Source organism: Monopterus albus, unplaced genomic scaffold (genome assembly GCF_001952655.1).
Source record: "Monopterus albus unplaced genomic scaffold, M_albus_1.0 scaffold62.1, whole genome shotgun sequence".
Taxonomy (NCBI): Eukaryota; Metazoa; Chordata; class Actinopteri; order Synbranchiformes; family Synbranchidae; genus Monopterus; species Monopterus albus.
Genome location: NW_018127942.1, coordinates 1,740,746 through 1,756,052, shown reverse-complemented (window position 1 = coordinate 1,756,052; position 15,307 = coordinate 1,740,746). Strand labels below are relative to the sequence as shown.

Genomic DNA, 15,307 nt, shown 5'->3' with positions numbered 1-15,307 from the left:
TTGATTTAGAGATTTCATTGTTACCCCACAGTCTTGGTAACCAGGCAAAGATCGCATAATAATGGTGGAGAAATAGAATAAAAGCACAGTCCAGCCATAGAGAACATGTTTAGCAGCATCTGTAGAGTGAGCGCAAGTAGTGTATGTAGGTGAGTGTGTATGTATGTCACACTCAGGGGCAAGGAGAAGTGGGGAAGAGCCTCCTAGGTACAATTATCTTTTTAAGCATGTCTATAATTGAATCCTTAGTCACCACATGAAGACTGAGCTGCACCGAAATCATACAGAATCATTAGCAATCTGAGGACAGCACTTCTGAATCATTAGCTCTGATATTGGACACTGTGCAAGAAACGATTATGTATAGTATGCGTGCATGTTTATCCGCATGTTTGTATTATACATCCTGTGCCCAATAGACTTTTTTCTGTTCCTAAAAATTCAAGCAAATCACTATATTTTGACTTAAAATTCCACTTCAACTTGTGTTGCATCCATCTGATGTAGGGAATATTTTTTTTATTATTTACACATTCTCAAACAAAGCTTGTTACACATTTTGTGAGTGCTGGAGTTTTCTGTGTGTAAGCTGGTGTCCATGTGCTGATGCATTTTCAGCTGCATGTACTATATACAGTATGTGTATGCTGGTGTATTCTATATATGTGCGTGTGTGTGTTTTCCAACTACATAAACACTGTGTCCCTTCTTGGTCTCAGCTCCTCAGCAGAGCAGAATCCCAACAGGCAACAGGAGATAAGAAAAGCCTGGTCGCCCAGTAACAACCATCATGACCATTCAGAGGCCTCTGCTCATACCAGCAACTAGGAAATGAGCTAATTAACCCTGAGTTCAGGGCGGAAGGAGAGCGACTTTAATAAGATTCTCTGGGTTATACAAACAGTGACGCCCGTCCAAACTCCCAGGAATATTATCACCCTGTGTCTGTCCATCTGCTGTGGGGATGAGGAGGAGGTGTCCTATGAGACACACCAGGACAACAGAAGAGGGAAGGACCACAGAGCGCTGCTTAAAAGGTAGACAGAGCAGACACACACATACACAGATAATGTTTGTGGCACACTTATTAAGAAACAAATTCATTATGCATGAGAAATCCCCACTGATTTTACATGGATTTATGAATATTAATTAATGTCACATGGGAGCCATAGCTTAGCCTATGAAAATAATTATGATGCCTTGATGGCCACAATAATGCATCAGTAATTATAATCCAATAATGTGACATACATTAATGTGAACTGTGCCATTCTGCAGAATGCCTACTTTTACTTTTGGTAGTTTATATACATATATATATATACAGTATATATATAGAGATGCTAATACATGTGTAGGCTACTTTCACTTAAGCCACGTTTAGAATGCAACACTTCTTGTAACAGTATTTTTACACTGTGGCTTTGCTACTTAACACCTGTGTACTTCTTCCGCCACTACAATACATGAAGTGATGCGCAATGGACGCACCTCAGCCAGACACACGGTAGCTTCTGTAAGAAGACAGTGCAGTGTGACTTTGACGTTAGAAAGGGAGGAGGGGGAGTCAGTGTCTCCATCAACGCATGGCGGATACAGTAGTCAGCTGTAACCGAAGCAGGGAGGTGCTGAATCTAGTTCTGCTGGATGACTCACTCTGTCAACCCAAGGCGCACGCATTCACTCTTTTGTGCACACGCTTATACACACACAAACGCGCAGGCACGTTTGGCAGTTGGAGGGGGAGGGGGGAGTGGGCACGCGCTGCCGAGTTGTTCCTAATCAAAGCACATCAAGGCCGTTCATTCTCCACTGGAGGGCGAGTGGTACAAGAGCACCGGGACGCTCCGGCAGCAGGGAGACGGGAGACACACAGGCAGAGACAAAGACGGGCAGTCACAGAGACAGTAAATCCCGACCCGGATTCTGCAAAGCATCATTTCTTTCCGCCGTCGGATTAAACCCGTCCCCATCTCCAGCGCCGAAATCACGTAAGGAACAAATTTGAAATGTCTCTCCCAGCTGCTGCTCAGTTACTGTGCTGACTGCTCCGTTGAATGTAGGCTAGACTGTGTTGAATTCAGCGTGTTTAGCTGTTGGACAGATGCAGTGGAATCCGAAGCTTTCCAGCTCGCTAGCTTTCAGAGGCTCACTCCATCATTCAGATGTCACACATCCTCTCTCTGTCTGTCACACACACACACACACACACACACACACACACACAGACAGCTGGAGGCAGCAGTCTTTGCTAGCTAGCTAGCCAGATGCATTAAAATGCCCTCTTGGTGATTTGGTTCCGAAGGTGCTCTCGTATTTGCTCCGGACTGGGACTTCTCTTCCAGGTAAGTGCGGTACAGCAGAGCGCCCGTCGCGGCGCTTGAGGACATAATGAACCGCAGGTGTTGCTGATGCTTCCCGCGGCCGGGAGGCTAGCCACCGGAGCTAGCTGTAGCGGGACGGGGGCAAAGCCAGATGACAGGCGCGCTGCACAGTGGCCACAAAAGTTAGCGGACAAACCGATATAAACTGGCTTTTTATGTCATATTTACACAGGTGCGAGTACATTATGGCTTTCTGCAGAATGTTAGTATAACGTTAACCTGGTGCATCCGACGCCTGCAGCAGCTGCCATGCATACATTCACTACAGCGAGGTGTTGATGAACTGTCAAAGTACACGCTTCCTACAGAAACTGTTTATTTTGTGTCTGATAGTAGGTTTGTTTGTTTTGTTTGCATCAAATGAATGTGTGAAAAAGAATGTTTGGTGTCAGTGTTGACACGTTTCTATAAATTCTGGGTTCATGTCAGTTTTCTGTCTGGGATAGAGTCAGACTGCAGGTTTCTGTTTTTAAAAACCTGTTTTATAAGTCACACCCAGGAAGAGCTTGTTGTTTGTTCAGGAATAACATGTGGATAACTCAGCAGGCTTATTTGCAGTGTAAATAGCCCCTAATGTGTTCGTTTTGTTTCCAAGCCTTCCCTTGGGTTGTCAGCCTCCTAAAGTAGCTGGACGGGTGTAGATGGTTCCTCAGCAAACTTGTTGGCGTTGGCTGTTCCACCTGTTCACACACACACACACACACACACTTTCTGTGTTCAACAGCTAGTAACACTTTGTTCTTATAAAATGCTTCATGTGTATTATAGTGTGCCAGAAATGTTGTTTGACCACAATATGAAATCTCAGCCGGCATTTCGGACATGGACCACAGAGTGCGTCAGGGTTCGTTACTATAAAATGTACAGAAGCTTGCGTCCCACTTGTCTTTCCAAAGTGTGTCCTCTGCTGCCTATGAAAGACTGCCACCATTATGTAAAGAACAACGAATCTGCTCTGCTTTATTGACATTGCCATGTGAATGTTTCACTGGTGATTATGGAGGCAAACATTATACCCTGTCTCACACAACGACATCCCCTGAGCTGTGGCTTAAACCTGGACTCTGCAGCATTTTGAACAGTAGAGGTGGATTAGGAAGCTTAAAGGTTAACCGAGGGTATGCAGGCGTCTTTATTATCATTCAAGCAGACACATTGTGAGTGTAGCTCCTTTGCACTTAGTGATCACGGCTTTTAGAACCTTCTGGTTATTTACTGTACAAGAGGCACAGGACTGCGCTATCCCGCTGTATGTTTATTTGGTAATGGGATAGCTGCATGATTAGGGCTGTTGATAATAATCCCTATTATTTATTTTTGCAAATACTGCACTGTGATTATGGTTATCACCTACAGTTATTAGTTTGAATGTTTTGAGGAACCAAACTAGCAGAATTTTAGTCCTAGCCATTTTACATTTCAAATTTAATATTATTTTGCTGATATTCTGTAATGTTCTTAGAAGAATTGTACGTTTTATGAGTGCTGACGTTTGAGAGCTTACCTTGCTGACGTTGATAAGCATTTACATTTTTCTAAACTTGCCTTTCATCATCTGAACTGAGTGAACCGTATAGCATCTGTTTTACTGTGTACATTGCGGATAGTGGTTATGTGATTGTTTTTTTGTTTAGGATTGGATCAATTGTAAGCACATTAAGTATTTTCATTCTTTTTGATTTGAGTTACAGAGAGGCCAAAAACTAAACTAGATTTTGACCCTTTGGATGAAAGGACATCATAATGAATAATGAGTAAAGTAAAGAATAAATCTCAAAGTACATAAGCCCAGTTTTACTTGTGCATTCTCAAGGTTTACAAACGTGGCTGTGCTGCAGTCATAGATATTAGGCTGACCGGGCCATGAAATGCATCTAAGGCACATGTTCACAGTGTTATCTTGCAGGAAGCCTGTATTTCAATGGTGAGTTTGAATAAAGCTCTAGGGCTTTGTTCAAATGTGCATCAGTAATTATAATCCAATAATGTGACATACATTAATGTGAACTGTGCCATTCTGCAGAATGCCTACTTTTACTTTTGGTAGTTTATATACATATATATATATACAGTATATATATAGAGATGCTAATACATGTGTAGGCTACTTTCACTTAAGCCACGTTTAGAATGCAACACTTCTTGTAACAGTATTTTTACACTGTGGCTTTGCTACTTAACACCTGTGTACTTCTTCCGCCACTACAATACATGAAGTGATGCGCAATGGACGCACCTCAGCCAGACACACGGTAGCTTCTGTAAGAAGACAGTGCAGTGTGACTTTGACGTTAGAAAGGGAGGAGGGGGAGTCAGTGTCTCCATCAACGCATGGCGGATACAGTAGTCAGCTGTAACCGAAGCAGGGAGGTGCTGAATCTAGTTCTGCTGGATGACTCACTCTGTCAACCCAAGGCGCACGCATTCACTCTTTTGTGCACACGCTTATACACACACAAACGCGCAGGCACGTTTGGCAGTTGGAGGGGGAGGGGGGAGTGGGCACGCGCTGCCGAGTTGTTCCTAATCAAAGCACATCAAGGCCGTTCATTCTCCACTGGAGGGCGAGTGGTACAAGAGCACCGGGACGCTCCGGCAGCAGGGAGACGGGAGACACACAGGCAGAGACAAAGACGGGCAGTCACAGAGACAGTAAATCCCGACCCGGATTCTGCAAAGCATCATTTCTTTCCGCCGTCGGATTAAACCCGTCCCCATCTCCAGCGCCGAAATCACGTAAGGAACAAATTTGAAATGTCTCTCCCAGCTGCTGCTCAGTTACTGTGCTGACTGCTCCGTTGAATGTAGGCTAGACTGTGTTGAATTCAGCGTGTTTAGCTGTTGGACAGATGCAGTGGAATCCGAAGCTTTCCAGCTCGCTAGCTTTCAGAGGCTCACTCCATCATTCAGATGTCACACATCCTCTCTCTGTCTGTCACACACACACACACACACACACAGACAGCTGGAGGCAGCAGTCTTTGCTAGCTAGCTAGCCAGATGCATTAAAATGCCCTCTTGGTGATTTGGTTCCGAAGGTGCTCTCGTATTTGCTCCGGACTGGGACTTCTCTTCCAGGTAAGTGCGGTACAGCAGAGCGCCCGTCGCGGCGCTTGAGGACATAATGAACCGCAGGTGTTGCTGATGCTTCCCGCGGCCGGGAGGCTAGCCACCGGAGCTAGCTGTAGCGGGACGGGGGCAAAGCCAGATGACAGGCGCGCTGCACAGTGGCCACAAAAGTTAGCGGACAAACCGATATAAACTGGCTTTTTATGTCATATTTACACAGGTGCGAGTACATTATGGCTTTCTGCAGAATGTTAGTATAACGTTAACCTGGTGCATCCGACGCCTGCAGCAGCTGCCATGCATACATTCACTACAGCGAGGTGTTGATGAACTGTCAAAGTACACGCTTCCTACAGAAACTGTTTATTTTGTGTCTGATAGTAGGTTTGTTTGTTTTGTTTGCATCAAATGAATGTGTGAAAAAGAATGTTTGGTGTCAGTGTTGACACGTTTCTATAAATTCTGGGTTCATGTCAGTTTTCTGTCTGGGATAGAGTCAGACTGCAGGTTTCTGTTTTTAAAAACCTGTTTTATAAGTCACACCCAGGAAGAGCTTGTTGTTTGTTCAGGAATAACATGTGGATAACTCAGCAGGCTTATTTGCAGTGTAAATAGCCCCTAATGTGTTCGTTTTGTTTCCAAGCCTTCCCTTGGGTTGTCAGCCTCCTAAAGTAGCTGGACGGGTGTAGATGGTTCCTCAGCAAACTTGTTGGCGTTGGCTGTTCCACCTGTTCACACACACACACACACACACACTTTCTGTGTTCAACAGCTAGTAACACTTTGTTCTTATAAAATGCTTCATGTGTATTATAGTGTGCCAGAAATGTTGTTTGACCACAATATGAAATCTCAGCCGGCATTTCGGACATGGACCACAGAGTGCGTCAGGGTTCGTTACTATAAAATGTACAGAAGCTTGCGTCCCACTTGTCTTTCCAAAGTGTGTCCTCTGCTGCCTATGAAAGACTGCCACCATTATGTAAAGAACAACGAATCTGCTCTGCTTTATTGACATTGCCATGTGAATGTTTCACTGGTGATTATGGAGGCAAACATTATACCCTGTCTCACACAACGACATCCCCTGAGCTGTGGCTTAAACCTGGACTCTGCAGCATTTTGAACAGTAGAGGTGGATTAGGAAGCTTAAAGGTTAACCGAGGGTATGCAGGCGTCTTTATTATCATTCAAGCAGACACATTGTGAGTGTAGCTCCTTTGCACTTAGTGATCACGGCTTTTAGAACCTTCTGGTTATTTACTGTACAAGAGGCACAGGACTGCGCTATCCCGCTGTATGTTTATTTGGTAATGGGATAGCTGCATGATTAGGGCTGTTGATAATAATCCCTATTATTTATTTTTGCAAATACTGCACTGTGATTATGGTTATCACCTACAGTTATTAGTTTGAATGTTTTGAGGAACCAAACTAGCAGAATTTTAGTCCTAGCCATTTTACATTTCAAATTTAATATTATTTTGCTGATATTCTGTAATGTTCTTAGAAGAATTGTACGTTTTATGAGTGCTGACGTTTGAGAGCTTACCTTGCTGACGTTGATAAGCATTTACATTTTTCTAAACTTGCCTTTCATCATCTGAACTGAGTGAACCGTATAGCATCTGTTTTACTGTGTACATTGCGGATAGTGGTTATGTGATTGTTTTTTTGTTTAGGATTGGATCAATTGTAAGCACATTAAGTATTTTCATTCTTTTTGATTTGAGTTACAGAGAGGCCAAAAACTAAACTAGATTTTGACCCTTTGGATGAAAGGACATCATAATGAATAATGAGTAAAGTAAAGAATAAATCTCAAAGTACATAAGCCCAGTTTTACTTGTGCATTCTCAAGGTTTACAAACGTGGCTGTGCTGCAGTCATAGATATTAGGCTGACCGGGCCATGAAATGCATCTAAGGCACATGTTCACAGTGTTATCTTGCAGGAAGCCTGTATTTCAATGGTGAGTTTGAATAAAGCTCTAGGGCTTTGTTCAAATGGCAATAAAATGAGAATCTTTTTTTTTTTGGTTTGTTTATGTTTTCATAGTGGTGTATACTTGCCAACATCATATTGAATTGCTTGAAGGTCGCAGGTTTGTTCCAGCGGGACTTCAGCTGGAATCAGTTGTCAGCATGCCAGTTTACTGCACTGAACTTCCAAACTGCTTGTTTCTCGTTTGTTTCCTCTCTTTATTGTTTTTGTGCTGCTGTTTTTAATTAGACTGGTCTGGTCATGATTAGTTTCCTCCAATACTGTTCTTTTGTTTAGATGGGTTTTGATCACTGTACCGTTTCTTCTCAATGTGGAAATGTAGACCCCACCCCCCACCCAGATGGATTGATAGGCCAACAAGCAAGCAGACTGGCATGCCAACTGACAAGCATTGTGGTAGTATTGTTAAAGTCTGACAAGCCAAGGGTGTTGTGAAGCTGTTAGCCGATATTGTGAATTACTTAGTTTTCCTTGGCAAGGCAGTAGTGGGATGTGCTTGTCTCCCTCTGTGGTTTTGTCTCCACTCCTGCCCTTCCTACTGTATAGCAGGGCTTTAGATCTCAGCCAAAAAGGTCCAGATTCAGGCCTCTTGTGAGTTATAAAATCTTCCCCTCTTCTTACTATGTGTCCTTTTTTTTTTTTTTTCTTGTCTCTGCAGGCCAAGACATGAACTTCTCCCCCTGAATGTTATTGATGCTGAACTGGTGAGTTTTGGGCTTGTTCGCCACCAGAGTTCACTGATACACATTTCTTTTTCACGTGTTATTTTTATTCAGTCCCAGTTAAATTCTAACAGCACTGTTGGCTCATAGCCATCTGGTAGCAATAGGTGAAAAGGCTCTCTTCCCAGAATTTAGTACAACACAGACAGCCTCTTCAGTATCAGGTTTTCTTTCCAGGGCATCCAGTTCGTGATTGCTTATTAATAACCTAGTTTGCATTAAAACAGCTGATTGCAGTGTATGCATAATGTAGGTTTACCTGACAAGTTATGTAATCTGGGTATCTCGGTGTGTAATTTAATGTGGTGCAGGATGCACAAGAAAACAAATGGGGGGACCAGAAAACAACCAACGACAAGGTGAAGAATAACTACAACCCCAAATCAGAAAGTTGGGATGGTATGTAAAATCAAAGTTTTAACTGAAAATAACGATTTGTAAATCATCTGTGTCCTGTATTACTTTGAAAACATTATAGCAGCACATTATTTGATGTATTGTAGTGCCTGACACAGGTGTGCTAAAGTAATCCTCAGCCCATGTGGTTATTATCGCTTATGGAAGAGTGACGATTCTTGGTGCAGTGCCATCTGAGGGGTCGGAGAGCACGGTCATCCAGCTCAGGCTTGTGCCCTTTACGCACTGAAATTCCTCCAGATTTCTTGAATCTTTTAACTATGTTATGCACTGTAGGAGGGTGACATGTCCAAATACCTTCCTATCTTTCGTTGAGGAACATTGTTTTTAAACTTTTAATGATTTTCTCACACATGTTGAGTAACGAGATAATCAACCCATCTTTGCTCCTAAAGGGCTCGGCCTTTCTTGGACGCTACTTTTGAACCAAATCCCGATTGCAGTGCCTGTTGACATCAGCTGTTTCTAAAAGAATCATTATTTCATTGTTTTGCCTCATTACTAGGGAGTAAATGAGTGTTTATTTTTACCAGAGAATAAAATTGATGGGGTATCACGTCAAATAATGTGCTGCTGTATTGTTTTCAATGTAATACAGGACACAGAAGATTTACAAACTACTACTTTCAATTAAAATTGAGATTTTTACACACCAGCTCAACTTTTTATGACTTGGGGCTGTTGGTTTTTTTTTTTCCCCCTGCCTTCTAACATTTAGCACACACACCTGCCTCTTGTTTAGCCTTATTATTCTGTCTTTGAGCCCACATTAGGTAATACAGGTGCTTTTTTCCTCTCAAGTGTTTAGCATTGCTAACACGTTGGACTGCGAGCTGGAAACGATTGACATTTTATTGCCTTTCTTGATTGATGAAAGCAAGACACCACATTTTTCACTGTATTTTTCATACAAGATCCACACAGCATTTGCATTTCATGGCCAGACAGGACGTGTTGATGCATGGAAGCAGGTTGCATGGCTGCTACCTCTGCTGGTGCAGACACTGTTGAGTTTGTGGCAAAACCTTTTACAGTGCTTGCATATTGTTGTCTTTTACCGCATATGACAATTCATATTCGAAGTAGAACTGAAGTGACATTCATTACAAGATAATTAGTTAAAAATGCACCTGCACTGTTTTGCTTTTTGAGACTTTTCAGTTGAATTAAAGATTTTTTCCAGTCATATTTAGTCATTGAAGATTTCTTGGTGTGTTACGATATTGTCTCGTCTTGTGAGCCAAGTCTCTAAGCGTATTGTCACACCCCCATGTGCGGCTCAGTTAGACTTTCCAAATGATATTGGACCCAATGGATCAATACTCTGATATTAAAAAGAGTTATTTGGTGGGTTTTGTGTCGCTCTGAAAAATGTATTCAGGGTTTTACAACCATTCCTTTTTCCATTGATTCTGTATGGTGAAAAAATGCTTTTGGCCCAGCTTCACACACAGAAGTGGTTTGAAAAAATACTTCTTCTAACCTTCACTAGGTGGCAGGGGGCTAATTTATGGAACAAGCAACCGGTAGTTGTGCTTGTACAGTTGTGTTGTAGGCTGTCTTATAGGTTGTATTCCTTTTAAATATATGTATGTCTTCTTATCTCGCTGTAATCTTGTTTATATTTGCATGTAAGTGCAGGTCTCTGAAATTCACAATTCCATAATACCACAGGGGTGGTATTTTGTCCTAATGTGGTTGGATGTTAACATAGACATAACCAAAGACAACTCAGTTTCCCTCTTTGTAGTCAATGGGCGTTGCCTGATGAAGGTCAAATAAACAATGTTGTTTGTGTATTAATACACCTTAAGCGTGACAGTGTGCGGGAGTTTCTTAAATTGGTGGTTCTGGGTAGTCGGTGAGAGTTAAAATGGTTCATGTAGCTGTTTTTTGTGGTCATGGTTCAGTTTATTTTGTTGTATTGTGTTTGGTAGAGTAGTACCACAAAGCTCAGGTTACCAATACTGTTTGGCCTACAGTTGTTGGAAATTACTCTCAGCACTAAGGATGCCTGCCACATTGTGTTCAGCAATACAGCATCCCTATAAAAATTGCCACCTAGCAGTGTGCAATGAAAATAGTCATGCAGGTCAGTGGCGCTTTTGTATGAATGACACAAACCTTAAATATAAAAGTAATCATCAGAGACATGGCGTTCATCCACTGTTAGATTCAGCATTGCTTTTCAAGCACATGCCTACATCAGATATTTTTAAAGGGTGAAAATGCAAACGCTAATTGTAGCTGCAGCAGTGTTACATCTACACTGCGTGTACAGTTCCAGCAGGAGCCGCAGAGACAGCATACAGTACTTAATCAATGCCCACTGTGAATGTTTGTGTGGATCCAGCGCCCTGAAACACTGTCCTACCCTCATCTTCAGATCTTGACATTCATAGAAAATATTGATGTGACAGCCACCGGAGGCAACTTCCAGGCAGAGGAGGTGTCACTATCACAGGAAGCAGATCTTTATAAGTAATCCAGGAGTAGGATGAAAATAGCCCCTCCTAGATGAACCTAAGGCACTGCCATGGTTAGCTAAATGTGCTGAAGCAGCTTGTAACATTTATAATTGAATATTTGTGCCTGTTTGTGATTAGTTGTGATAAAAAGAATGTCTACATCTGTGTAGATTTTGTTGGGGTTTAGCTTCATTTTATCAAGTCAAAGATCTTGGTCTTTCTAGGCTTGGCTATGACTAACACGGTCATTGAGGCCGAACACTTGCATAGACAGATCTCTAAGATACTACATGAAACAGTTTATTGCTATGGCTGTGCGCTTCTACTGGCCTGTGACACTGCTAAAAGGCTCAGGAAATCCCAGCGTCTCTCTCAGCTGGTGAACCACTCAACTCCACTTCCATCAGTCTCAGCTTTAAACACAGCATAACTGGTCAGAAGCCTTGACTCAACCCTTGCTGGTCAAGATGTTGTAGGCTAATCTGTGAGTGTACTTTCTGCTGCTTAAAGAAAGCAGGGGAACATTGATGAGCGTGTGCCTTCACTACAAGGGTAAGTGTGGCTGGAGGGTGAATGTAATGATGGGTGTTTTCTGCACACTTTGAGCCAGCAGCACAGAGAGAGATGGAGAGAGAAAGAAAGGGAGCTACTTACTCTCACACCAACAGACGGGCGCTGTAACGATCAAGTCAATATTTACTCTCTCTTAACAAAAATTGGCAGCATTAACTTAGCTGATTCAGTAGCAGGCAGCGAGAGCATCCTGGTTTGTGTGAAACAGGCTTTAAGGAGTAAAAACAACACTTCACTGATAATAATTGTGGCTCAGATACATGTGTGGCTCTAAAAATATACTGGAACTGAAGAGGAGAGCTATTACCCAGTCTTATGCATTTTTAAAACTCCTTCCACCCTGCTTTTACAGTTTTTGATTGCTAACACAGTTTTCTCCTTAACTGGCTAATTTCCAGGAAAATGCACGTTGCTGTGCTAAATTCAAAGCACAGTTGTCTTTGGTGGCCTTTTACTCTTAACAGGATTCACCAGTGAAAGACCATTCAAGAAAGGAGAAATCTGCACAAAATACAAATTTCACTACAAAAACAAAGATTTAGTTTTTTTTTTTTCCTTGACAGTAAATTAGTGCTACATATATCAATACAGTAAATAAATAAAAAAACAAAACACCTTGTCCTCCATGGCTAGACTGTGACAGAAGAAACTCCTCAAGTGTCGTATCCATGTCTCAGCAGCCAACATATCTACAGGATCATTGCCTGTAAAAGAAGCCCCAGCTCTCAATCCTCCTGTCCCCCTGTTTGACCTCTACCTCCATCTGCTAGATGCTGTAGACTTTCATTGCTGTTGTAAACAAATACTTGCCTTTTTTTTTTTTAAGATAGTGCTAACAATCTGATTAATGAATTGACAATTAAGCACCTGGGTGTCTGGCAAGGTAGTGCAATTTTTTTTAATTTATTTTTTTATTGGTTCACTTTTGATTGGTAGTTTTGAAATGGTCAACAAGTGACTTTATAGCAGATGTCTGTATATTATGTAAAGAACTGTGTGTAGTGTTCTGCAAAAAGTATTATGTTCAGTTGCAACATGGGTGCAAAGCAGAAAACATGTTTACAGTTTTGGAGAGTTGAGCTGAATTTTTGCCAAATGTGTCATTTTATTGTGTTAGCAACTGAACAGAACTGTAAAAGCAGACACACTTGCAGTGTACACATTCACTTTACCCATGGCTCAATCCACTATGGGGATACATGTGAATGCAATTTGTGCTTCCAATTAAACTATCGACCTTCACTCTAGAATGCAAAACTTGATTTTGTATCATCCTCTCCTGGATAGCTATTATTACCCAGCCAGCACAGTAATAGAGAGACTATGGCTTTACAACACACTGATGAGGATCATTGAAGTCAGCAAAATAATTACATTTATCACACTGTCAGTTTTTGGGGGGGGGTGACTGCTTGACCTTGTGTTATGACATTGTAATTGAGCTCTGAATCGGTCTCCTATCAGTGGCTGTTAATGCTTCTACAGCTTGATTAGAGTCCACCTGTGCCTAATTGAATGCATTGGATATAATTAGAAAGGCATACACCTGTCTATATAAGGTCTTACAGTTTATGGTGTATGTCAGAGTGAAAACAAAGCTATGAGGTCAAGAAAACTGTCCACAGACCTGCGAGACAGGATTGTGTCAAGACATAGACCTGGGGCAGGATACAAGAAAATGTCTGCAGCATTGAATGTGTCCAAGAGCACAGTACCCTCCTTTATTCTCAAATGGAAGAGATTTGGAACCACCACCAGTCTTCATAGATCTGGCCGCCCAGCCAGGCTGAGTGATCGGGGACGAAGGCCTTGGTCAGACAGGTAACCAAGAACCCAAGGGTCACTATGAATGAGTTCCAGAGTTACTTTCTGTAGATGGGATAACCATCAGCCCAGCGCTCCACCCATCAGGCCTCTATGGTAGAGCGGCCAGATGGAGGCCATTCCTCACTAAAAGACACATGACAGCCCCCTGGGAGGTTACCAAAAGATACCTGAGGGACTCTCAGATCATGAGAAGCAAAATACTCTGGTCTGATGAAACAAAAATTGAACTGTTTTGCCACAATTCCCAACAGTGTGTGTGGAGAAAACCAGGCACTAAGCATCACCTCACTATTACAATCCCTACAGTCAAACACGGTGGTGGTGGCGGCATCAGGCTGTGGGGAGGTTTTTCTGGGACTGGGAGACTAGTCAGGACAGAGGGAAGGATGGATGCAGAGAAACATAAAGCAATTCTAAATGAAAACCTTCTCCAGAGTGCTCAGGATGTCAGGCTGGGGCAAAAGTTGACATTTCAACCAGACAACAACCTTAAGCATAACACCAAGGAAATACAGGAGTGGCTTCAGGAAAACTCAGTGAAAGTCCTTAGAGTGGCCCAGCCAGAGTTTGGTTGTGATCCCAGTAGAACATGTGTGGAGAAACCTGAAAATGGCTGTGCACCACCGCTCCTCATCCAACCTGGTTGACCTGGAACAATTCTGTCAAGACAAATGGAAGAAAATTCCAAAAGCAAGGTGCCGAGCTTGTAGCTTCATTCTCAGGAAGACTTGAGGCTGTTATTGCTGCCAAAACTGCTTTAATCAAGTACTAAGTGAGGGGTCTGAATACTTATGTAAATGGGATATTTCAGTCTTTTGTAAAATAAATGTACAAAACAATCCAAAAACCTGTTTTTACTTTGTCGTTGTCAAGTGTTGTGTGTAGATTGATGAGGGGAAAAATGAATTAGTTTTAAAGTGAGTCTGAAACATTAACTGTGTATATATAAAAAATGGACAAACCCTCCCTGACATCTACCCATTGGTTTCCTAAAAAAGTGGCTTTGAAGCTCAAGTCTGGCCGTCACCATAATGGTAGTGCTATACTCTGCCCGCTATGGCTAATCCAAAAATGGGGCAAAGTGGAACTCACTAGACAGCTAGCGGTTAGCCACCTGTGGTGGGACCCTCCTGCCTCTCAAAGCAGCCACTCCCTTAATTATGCACAACTTTTAATCTCTGTATGATTTAAACAGGTGAATTATATAAAATGTCACCCCTCGTGCAGGTGTCACGGAAGGGGAAATTAGCTATGGAGACCAGGCTGTAAACATGTCTATTTCTGCTGTAAATTGGATATTTTAACATGTGAGTTTATGGGGATTGTCTCCCTTTTGGAGCCAGACTCAAGTGGCTGTTCAAGGAACTGCAGGATTTGGCACTTACACATTGACTTCATTTCTCCGCCTTGAGGGTTGCTGCTTGGTCTGAAACTTGAAATGTGAAATGGACTGAAAACTTTCCGTACTGACTCTGTGTTTATGAAGGGACACAACTTGTTCTCATTAAGATAGAGAGCATTGTGAAATAAGTTTCTATACTTCAAACACAGAAGAATACTTTAAGCAAGGGTTGGCCTAAAGTGTGCTGCCAAGCCTCTAACACAGCTCTGACACATGACTCGCCAGTCAGATCAGATGACTAGATAAACGGCAAAAATGTTGCTTCTTCCTCTTTCTACAGCACTGCCCTTGTCTCTCTGGGACAGGAGAGAGATGTTTGTGTGTGTGTGTGCACTCAGTATGTACCAGAAGAGCATCTTTAATCAGCCCACTACTGTACAAGATAAGTCCAAGCAATTATGTTATATTTACCATTTGAGCTTATCATTTATCCTGCTG

At 42.2% G+C, this 15,307-nt stretch overlaps 1 protein-coding gene across 6 annotated transcripts in view; it reads left to right on the top strand.

The window, feature by feature from the left end:
• The first annotated feature begins 1,508 nt into the window (after positions 1-1,508).
• plcb4b (phospholipase C, beta 4b) overlaps positions 1,509-15,307 on the top strand; it is a 62,635-nt gene continuing 48,836 nt past the window's right edge. For 2 of the 6 annotated variants that reach the window (XM_020603694.1, XM_020603691.1), the window contains exons 1-2: positions 1,509-1,994; positions 8,119-8,164. The gene's annotated coding sequence lies outside the window, so the exon portion shown is untranslated. Of the gene's footprint in view, positions 1,995-4,634; positions 5,124-5,150; positions 5,466-8,118; positions 8,165-15,307 lie in introns of those variants that run through there. The other 4 variants (XM_020603695.1, XM_020603690.1, XM_020603692.1 and 1 more) reach the window with 3 other exon arrangements.